This window comes from Nicotiana tabacum, chromosome 3 (genome assembly GCF_000715075.1).
Source record: "Nicotiana tabacum cultivar K326 chromosome 3, ASM71507v2, whole genome shotgun sequence".
NCBI lineage: Eukaryota > Viridiplantae > Streptophyta > Magnoliopsida > Solanales > Solanaceae > Nicotiana > Nicotiana tabacum.
Window position 1 is genome coordinate 58,885,665 of NC_134082.1, and position 9,710 is coordinate 58,895,374.

General features: G+C 34.8%; 1 non-coding gene across 1 annotated transcript; it reads right to left on the minus strand.

The window, feature by feature from the left end:
* Positions 1-8,473: 8,473 nt before the first annotated feature.
* Positions 8,474-8,545, minus strand: TRNAE-UUC (transfer RNA glutamic acid (anticodon UUC)). Its single transcript has one exon. It is a non-coding gene; the product is annotated as a tRNA-Glu (tRNA).
* Between the last annotated feature and the right edge of the window lie 1,165 nt (positions 8,546-9,710).

Genomic DNA, 9,710 nt, shown 5'->3' on the forward strand with positions numbered 1-9,710 from the left:
TTTTTGCGCACCCGCCCCGAAGGGTAAAAATGCGCGAGGGAGTTTTTCCAATTTAAGTGACAATATTCGAAATGAGATTATTTATTTAATCCAGAGTCGCCACTTGGGAAAGGTTTGGCTTTTGGTGTCCCAAGTCACCGGTTTATCTTGAATCCCGAATCGAGGAAAATATTCGACTTTTTCAAATGAAATCTACGAACCAGAAATTCTAAGTAAGGAATTCTGTTGACCCGAGGGAAGGTGTTAGGCACCCTCGAATCCCGTGGTTCTAGCACGGTCGCTTAAATTGTTATAATGGTTAAATATCTGATTTAAATACATGTTATGACTTACGTGCTTTTATTAAGTTTAAACCGCTTTTATTATTATCATTTATTTTTATAGAATTGCAACGTCGTGAAAATGCATCTCGAACCACGTCACAATCAATGCACCCGTGGTCGTCGACACATTTTGACTCTGTTGAGATTTGGATTTGGGTCACATCAATGTGCACCCGTGTTTAAGAAGGTTAAATTATTAAAGGTGCGCATAAAGCAACTAGCGTATTGTTATTTTGGGAAGGCCGTAAAATTCGCTAAACGGCCTGTTCCGAATTCTAAGTATTTTAATATATACATTTAGAGGGCCCCGCAGCTTGTGCATTTTTGTTTGTCGAGGCTCGTCTCATTTTTATTTTAAAAGGATAAACCTACAATGACTATATTTTCTATTAAGTTCATCTCTAAAATAAAAGAAAATGTCTTAATTAATTACATGCTAAAACGTAACTTATTAGTTGTTAGTTTACGGCTAATGCGAATTGAAAATTGCGACCGAGTTTGTACAAAGAAAAACTGTTTTCATTCTATATTCTATTATTCAATAATACTAAAACGTGAGATTGACACACCATAATATCAAAACAGATTAACTATTCTTTGATTAATTTAAACTAACATTATTAGATGAAGAAGTTATACATATGCGACATCATTACTCATTTAATCAATCAACTACATTTTTATACAAAGAAAGGAAAATTATATTCAAACACAAATCTAAATAGGAGGGATTCAACAGGAACAAAGCCTGATTAATATTTCATTTCTCTTCAATCCGAGAGTATACAAATGTGTATCTGGAAATGGCAGTACAATAACAAAAGAAGTAGGAGTCAACAACAATAATACCACAGCAACAGCAGGTTCAGCAACACCGCAAACCAGTAACAACCAGTAGAATAACCCAGTAACGGATTGAAAAATCAGCAATACCAAAGTGCAATCGCAGTCAAGGCAGAAGAGAGACGGATACAAGATGCAATAGTTTACTGATTTTTGAATAACACTCGAGGAAAGGCAAACGGAATTTATTCAAGTAGAAGTTCAAGTTGTCTTTCTCTTTTTCAGTCTAAAAACTCTCTCAAGTCTTAGTCTTCTTTTAATGTTCAAGTCTGTCTAATTCCCGTGCTCCCTTTTTCTCTCAAATCTCCTCTTTTTAATGTCAAGAATGACTCTATATATAGCAAGACAAGTCTTCAATTCCCAACCCCAAATTATTCCCCTAATGGCATGCTTTGTCCCACTTATTAATGTTTTCTTTATTTTAAACCTTGTCCCCCATGCCTTCATTAAATAAATACCACATTCCCAACCCATTATAATTTGTCTCTCATGCCTACATTAAATAAGTACAATATTCCCAACCCATTATAATTTGTCTTGTCACCCATTATGTTAAACAAGTATATCAAAAACCCCACCCATTATATTTTGTCCCTCATGCTTAATATAAAGAATCAAAATAATGTTCAATTACCAAAATACCCCTCCGACCTTATTGCAATTACCATTCTACCCCTGAATGCAATGCAATTTACCAAACTACCCCCATCAGCTCTAAACAATCAATTAATCAAACTTAACCAAAATATAGCCAAGATGACCAATTTCTCAACAATCTTCAACAACAAATCATATGAACACGATGAACAACACAACTCCAAATTAATGAAAATAAATTAACCATATCGGGAACCAATCCTGGTTAATTTAGACCATCAATGGATGAGCAAGGATACAACAATACAAACAACAAAATACATGACTCAAACTAAATCAACAAATCAGAAACAAACATAAACTCACATTAAATCACTGGATTTAAACATGAACTTCAAACAAAGATGAACATGAACTAAATCTGTTTTTAAACAACAAACATGATGGATTAAATGATTCAAACAATATTAATAATTTCTGGAAAAATACATAACACATGAAACAAATTGAAGAAATAATTAATTATATTTCAATTTGAATCTAACAAACATTAAACTAACAAATATTTATCTAAACAATAATACAAACATGAAAAACAACTAATTAACTTCCATTTAAAATCTGAAAATTAATTTAAAAGCACATGAACAAACTAATTAATTCAAACGATAGACATGAACAAAACAAACATTTGTCGATCTTAGATTCGAGAATATCAAAACGAACTACGGACAAAATAAAACTCAAAATCTACTAACCGGATCGACACGAAATATGTACGGACTGTTCCGACAAACCTCGACCAAATGACGACGAACTCGAACCTTATTAGCAACTGAAGCCATGCCGAAGCACTAGCCGCAGTTGACGCGGCAGAACAGGAGCAGCTGGGGTGCGATTGAAGAAGACGAAGCAGCGGCGACTGGTCGTGTACGCGAAGAAGATGAAGGTGAGGCAGCAGATCGGAGACGGCTTGGCCATGGCGATGCTCAAGCTTTGAAGAAGACGAAGTGAGGCAGCAGCTCGTGAAACAGAAGCAGTTGTTCGTGCGTTCGGTTGTTCGAGCTTGAAGCGGACGACGAAGCCGACGGGGACGAAGGAAGCTAAAACAGCTGCATGAGCAGCAGCAGCAGTTCGTCGAGCTCCAACTCGAGCAGCCATGGACGTTTCAAGCAGAAGCAGGACCGTCCGGTCATGGCGAGGTCGAAGGCAGTGACAACAGCCATGGCGGACTGCTTGTGGTCGTTTATGGTGAAGCAGCGACGACTGGTTACTCCGACGAAGATGAAAGATGGTTACTCCGACGAAGATGAAAGCAAAGCATAGAAAGAGCAGCCATGGTCGCTGGAGGTGAAGGACGTCACGAAGAAGACGGGGCAGCAGTGACGGGGCTGGACGATGGTGGTGTTTAGGTAGTGGGGAGGCAGAGGGGCTGCCATGGATGCTTGGGGTGTTTGGTATTTTTGGAGAAGAAGAAGCAAAAGGGTGTGGGGGGCGGATGGTTTCTTAGTTTTTAGGGGTTTTGGTTTTTTTTTATTTTTTTGTTTTGTTTTGTGTTTTGACAAAAATGAAGAAGGGTTGGGTATTGGGTTAATGGGGCTGACCGGGTCGACCCGGTTTGAAGTGGACCGTGTCATGGGGAAGATTGGGCAATTATTTGGGCCTGAGGTTGAAATTTGAAGAAGTGGCCTAATCCGATTTTTCTTTGTATTTTTGTTATTTTTTCTTCTTTTATTTTCTAAAACTAAATTATAAAAATACTTAAATTATTATTAAGAACTAAATTAAGTTATAAAAGTTCAAATTAACTCCCAATAACAATTAACGCACAATTAAGTAATAATTAAGCATAAAATTATTCATTTGGACATTAAATGCTAAAAATGCAAAAGATGCCTATTTTTGTAATTTTTAATTTTTGTAAAACTAATTTAATTACTAACAATTGTAGAATTAAATCCTACATGCAAAATGCGACATATTTTTGTATATGTTTTATTAATTTAACAAATAAACAAACACAGACAAATACAAACAATTATCCAAAAATATCATAAAATCTCACAAAATTGCACACCAAGGAAAATTATTTTATTTGAATTTTTTGGGAGTGATTCTCATATAGGGCAAAAATCACGTGCTTATATATATATATAGTGCCTTATATATAGCTTATATGTATTAGATATATAATATATATACTATATCAAATTTAAACACAAAATAAATTGCAAAGAAATATTCAAGGGAATGTCTTATAATTTTTATTATTACGACATTAACAAAAAATGACAATATTTTTCTTAGTCTTCCTCCCCCAATGGAATGAGCACAACAAGGTACTAATACCACCATTAAAAGGAAAAAAAACTAAAGAAGATGTGCCAAAATACAAGTTACATATTAGTCTATGTATTATCTCTAACAAATCTCATAAATCCTTTAAGGTCCGGAGGAATTTCCGTTGGTGGTGGTGGAAAAGAAGCTTGTTCATCACCGCTTCCGGGCGAAGCAGCATCCTGCGCAAGTTCCGCTAGCATTTCTTCATAAGCTTCGTCTATCTCCGGTTGTGATTCTGCAAGTCCAAAATTTCTTCTTTCCGAACGGATCCAATCTCTGAAGAGTACTGATTTTTCCAAGCTCTCCCTCATAGACGCTCTATGATCACCGATTTGAAGTCTCACTTGACTGAAAGCTCTCTCCGATGCCACTGTTGAAGCTTGAACACTTAAAATATCTAGCTTTATCTCTAGGGTGTGTATTTATGTGTCTAGTCAAACTACCTGTACTGCTACGGTCTCCAGTAAATTTATGAGCCATCAAACACCTCGACTATCTCAAAGAAAGCGGGCTATGTCAAGCAAATGCCCAATTTTAATTCAAGAAGACTCGGAGGGGGTGCGTGAGAAGACAGTTTATATGTACCGTTCAAAAATATCAAAGCGGTAAAAAGCAAACAAGTAGCACATTATACCCAAATAAATCACAGTATATACAAAATTAATAAAAGTCAACATGTACAAGCTCGAATTCTGGTTTTCCCCAGCAGAGTCGCCAGAGCTGTCACACCCTTTTTTACCCCTCCAAGAGATAAGTGTGCAAAATGTAACGGATTGTGGGTTAAAGAGCTTTTCCAATTAAAGTGACAAATTTGAAGTAGAGATTATTTTATTTACATAGTCGCCACTTTGAATTGATTTTTATTGGTGTTTCAAGTCACCTTTTATTTGAATCCCTATTCAAAGGAAGGTTTGACTCTATTATTATTGGTCTGCGAAAACAAAGTTTGGGTAAGGAATTCGGTTGACCAGGGAGGAGGTGTAAGACATTCCCTGAGTCCCGTGGTTCTAGCACGGTCACTTTATTGACTACATTTGGCTTGAATTAAACTTGGATAAACTGTGATTTATTTGATTTTTATGCTTTTCTTATGTCCGTTTTTATTTATTTTTTTTAAAAAATAAAGAAAATATTTGAATAATAATCTACAACTTAACTAATGAGAGAAAATTATTTTTATTAATACTAATTTAAAAGATGAGAGTAATGAGAGAAAATGATTTTTTTAAAATTGGGGTCTCTAAGAAATTATTTTCTAAAGAAGGAAGTAAAGGGAAATATATTTGAATTTTTATTTTTTTGAAAATTGGGGGCCGGAACCGATGAGGTTTGCCTACGTATCTCACATTCGATGAGAATCAGACACGCGTAGTTCGGTAAAACAGGGTACCTTTTTTTCAATAATTCTGCTACACTAATTTTCTAAAGCCGGTCGACAATGCAAGTAAGCCTTCCAAATGATGTATCAAGTAGCACATACGTGAACATTATGGTCTCAAATAGGATACCTGTCTTATACGGACCCGGCCCCTATGTCGAGTTTCGCTAAGTCAAATGCATGTGATGCACATAGAGCGAACCTACTAGGAAAATCTGGTATGAGGTTTGTTCTCCTAGGTTTAAATCTTGGTGGAAAAGGTATCTAGACTGGCTTACTCGAGCGGACAACTCAAGCCGAGGAGGGTCAGTGTACCGGTAGCATTGCTTTCCAGCTTAACTGGTAATTTGAACCCTTGTAGCCATGTTTGTCCCTTTGTTGTCACCAAGCTAAGTTTTTATTATTATTATTATTATTATTATTATTATTATTATTATTATTATTATTATTATTATTATTATTATTATTATTATTATTATTATTATTATTATTATTATATTTTAGAGTCCCAATAATTTTTTTTATCTCTTAAAAAATACTTATTTAGTAAGGTGGTTAAGTTGTAGATTAGAAAGACAATCTGTAAACTTATTTTTGTAAATAGTTGGCTACGGATTGCAAATAGCAAGATATGACCAAATCTGTAACATAGCTTTAAAAGGCCATATCTGCAGATTTAAAGTCCAAAAGCATATGAGCTTTTGGATTTTGTCTTGGACATGAGCCCATTTGACTCCATCAACCCAATAGTGGGCTGCCTCATTCAATGTCAAGACAAGCTCACATCTTACTAGTTTTAAGTAATGTCAATTGATAATTTTCTCTCATTACTCTCATCTTTTAAATTAGTATTCATAACAATAATTTTCTCTCATTAGTTAAGTTATAGATTATTATTCAAATCTTTTCTTTAATTTTTTTTAAAATAAATAAAAACGGACATAAGAAAAGCATAAAAATCAAATAAACCACAGTTTATCCAAGTTTAATTCAAGCCAAATGTAGTCAATAAAGCGACCGTGCTAGAACCACGGGACTCAGGGAATGCCTTACACCTTCTCCCCGGTCAACAGAATTTCTTACCCGAACTTTGTTTTCGTAGACCAATAATAATAGAGTCAAACCTTCCTTTGAATAGGGATTCAAATAAAAGGTGACTTGGAACACCAGTAAAAATCAATTCCAAGTGGCGACTCTGTAAATAAAATAATCCCTACTTCAAATTTGTCACTTTAATTAGAAAAGCTCTTTAACCCACAATCCGTTACATTTTGCACACTTATCTCTTGGAGGGGTAAAAAGGGGTGTGACAGGTAGCTGCTGGCGATCGCTAATGAAAAATTGAAAACAAGGGTTATCACTATCAAGAATAACAGGTGAAGGAGGACGGGTAACAGGTCTGGGTCGGGGAGCCGGGGGAAGAGTAGTAGCTTGGCGACTAGCCCTTACCCTTACCCCCAAATATTTTTTTCAAAGAAAAGTACATACTAATTATAATTATACTTAATAAAACACACAAAACTATAATATTAAAACTTAAGAGTTGGAACGAGTTTACCGAATTGACGAGCAACTTCTTGAAAATTGAATATCGTTGAAGACTTGAATACTTCAACTCACCAACTTCACAATTTTTCACGAAATTGCAATAATAAAGTAAGCAATTATAGAAGAAAATTAGAGAGAGATTGATGAATTTGTGAGTGAAAATAAAAGAATGAGGGGGTATTAATAGTTGAGAATAGGGAAAAAGTATAATTATAAAAAGTTTGGGGTTAAAACAAAGTTTGGGGGCCAAATGACTATTTTTGAAAGTGCCAAACGGCTAAAAATGCAGTCCAACGGCTACATTTTAAATTCTGACCGTTGGCCCTTTTTAAAGAATTTTTTTTTAATAAAAGTTAGCCGTTGGGCCCGGTTGAACCGGCCCAGGCCCGCCTGCCGGTCCCGGGCTCGCGAGCTTTTTGGCAAGGTTCGGCCCATTGTGGGCTTTTGGACCGCTAGAGACCGGCCCGTTTGGCCCGTTTGGCACGCGGTCCCAGGCCGGTCCCGGCCAACAATACACCCTTATTTCCACATTATTCTTTTGGAAAAGCTCTTGGGATAAAGGATAGTAACTTTAGATCTAGTTTGCTCAAAGCTAGTGTTTGGATATATATTTAGTTAAAACTTGAAAAAAAAAAAGTTACTTTGAAAAATAATTTTTGAAAGTTGAAGTTGTGTTTGAACATGCATTTATTGAAAAAAAGTTAAAATTTTGAGAGTGGAAGAAAAAATCACACCCAAAAGCTCTGCCTTAAAACAATTTTTGGAAACTTAATTTTTTTTTCGAGAAACTGATCATATTCCAAGAACAAAAAATGATTTTAAAAAAAAATAGTCAAAATCTATGGCCAAACGGGAGCTCAGTCGCGATATGAAATTCAGAAATAATCTATGTTACTATCTATTTTCTTTGTACAAAGACGTGACTATACTTACGTAATATCACTTTAGATTAAACGACTCTAATTAGATTAAATGAAATCATGCATGTACTCTTATATTGAAACTCAGAATAGTGCAATGATTAATAATATCAAGACTGTCATTAAGACAAAATGCTATCCTCAATAAGTGAAAATTATTTAATCAAGGATTAGTATGAATTAGGATAAAAAAAATTATAGTTGGCCAAACTTGTAAAAAGTCAAAAATGTTATTTTTATCACAACAATTCAGCTAAACATTCGTATTTGTTTAATCTATTTTCCTTCTTTTATTGAGTTGATTTTAGATTGGTTAAAGTATCTTTATTTATTGATTATTCTTAATTGAGTGGTAAGTAGAGGTACTGAAATTACGTACGTGTTACTAACAGTAGTCTGAAGTACTTACGTGTTATGTCTATTTTTATAAACTTTGCTTTGGCAATTCAGTATCTGAGCTAATACTTGCATTAATTACAAATTGAGAAACAAAAGGAAACTTCTAAATCTGGGAGAAAAACAATTTCCGTTACCGGGAATCGAACCCGGGTCTCCTGGGTGAAAGCCAGATATCCTAACCGCTGGACGATAACGGAAGTTATTCTCTTCTTTAATTCTTATTGTTTATCAATTTCAAACTAGACGAAATTAGGCTTTACACAAATAGCCAGCCATATTAATTATTCACTTTTTCTAGCCATAAACACAGATTATATATTGATTATATACAATTATACTCATGTAATACATATATATATATATATAAAATACATTTACCGGCTATTTTTAATTTAAGTGGTAGGGTGAGCTACTATTTGAGTTAATTCTTCTTTTCTTTACTGGTATTACAATTGATGTTCCATGTAATCACAGAGAGCACCACTTGTTTATGGAATTAAGAGGAGAGCTTATCTCCAGTTAGCTTGTGACCATTGACATTGATTTATGTATGAAATATACTTGACCTTTTCTTGGGTTTTAAATTAGATGTAACACTGCACCGGAAAATATTCGCTTTTTAGCCCTTGTAATGGAAAAATAACCATTGTCCAAGAGTTCAAATCTTACAAATAATGTCTTGGAGTTTCATTTGTGAAAATGGTAACTCCAAGACAGTGGTTATTTTTCAAAAACAGGATCAGAAAAGTGGCCAATTGGCGCAAGTTCTACCATTACACTCTACATTATAGTCACGAGCACTTAATTTCTTTAATGATATTGCAGGTATACTTCTTTTTGCTGGATTGTTCCCTTTGTTGTCAGCGGGCACAACATTGTCTCTAGTTCAAATCGAGGAAATTTCCCAGATAATTTGACTCTGAAACTTACACTGTCCAAAACTCTATCGTCTTTTCAGGTCCTTTAGCTACAGCTTCCATTAGTTCAAATGCCAAATTTGAAATCCGAAGTCCTAAGGGTGTGCAGGTTGTCTTCTTCCAGTTTTTTACAAGTACGTACTCGGGCTTATATATGGACATTGACCGGTTTAGACTCTTAGGCTTCTCTCATGTACTTATTTGAAATTGTTAGCACATGTTATATCTTTTATTCGTCATGTCTACTCTCACATGCTTTATTTGAAGTTATCATTACATGTCACATTCTTAACTTGTCGACTTTTCTCTTATGTGCTTTATTTGTTGTTATCACTTTTATCATTATGTGATTTCTTTTATTGTGGAGTTACTCTTAGTTGAAATTGTTGTTACATGATATCCTTTTTGTTGCCGGGTTATTCTCATACATTTAGACATAATACTA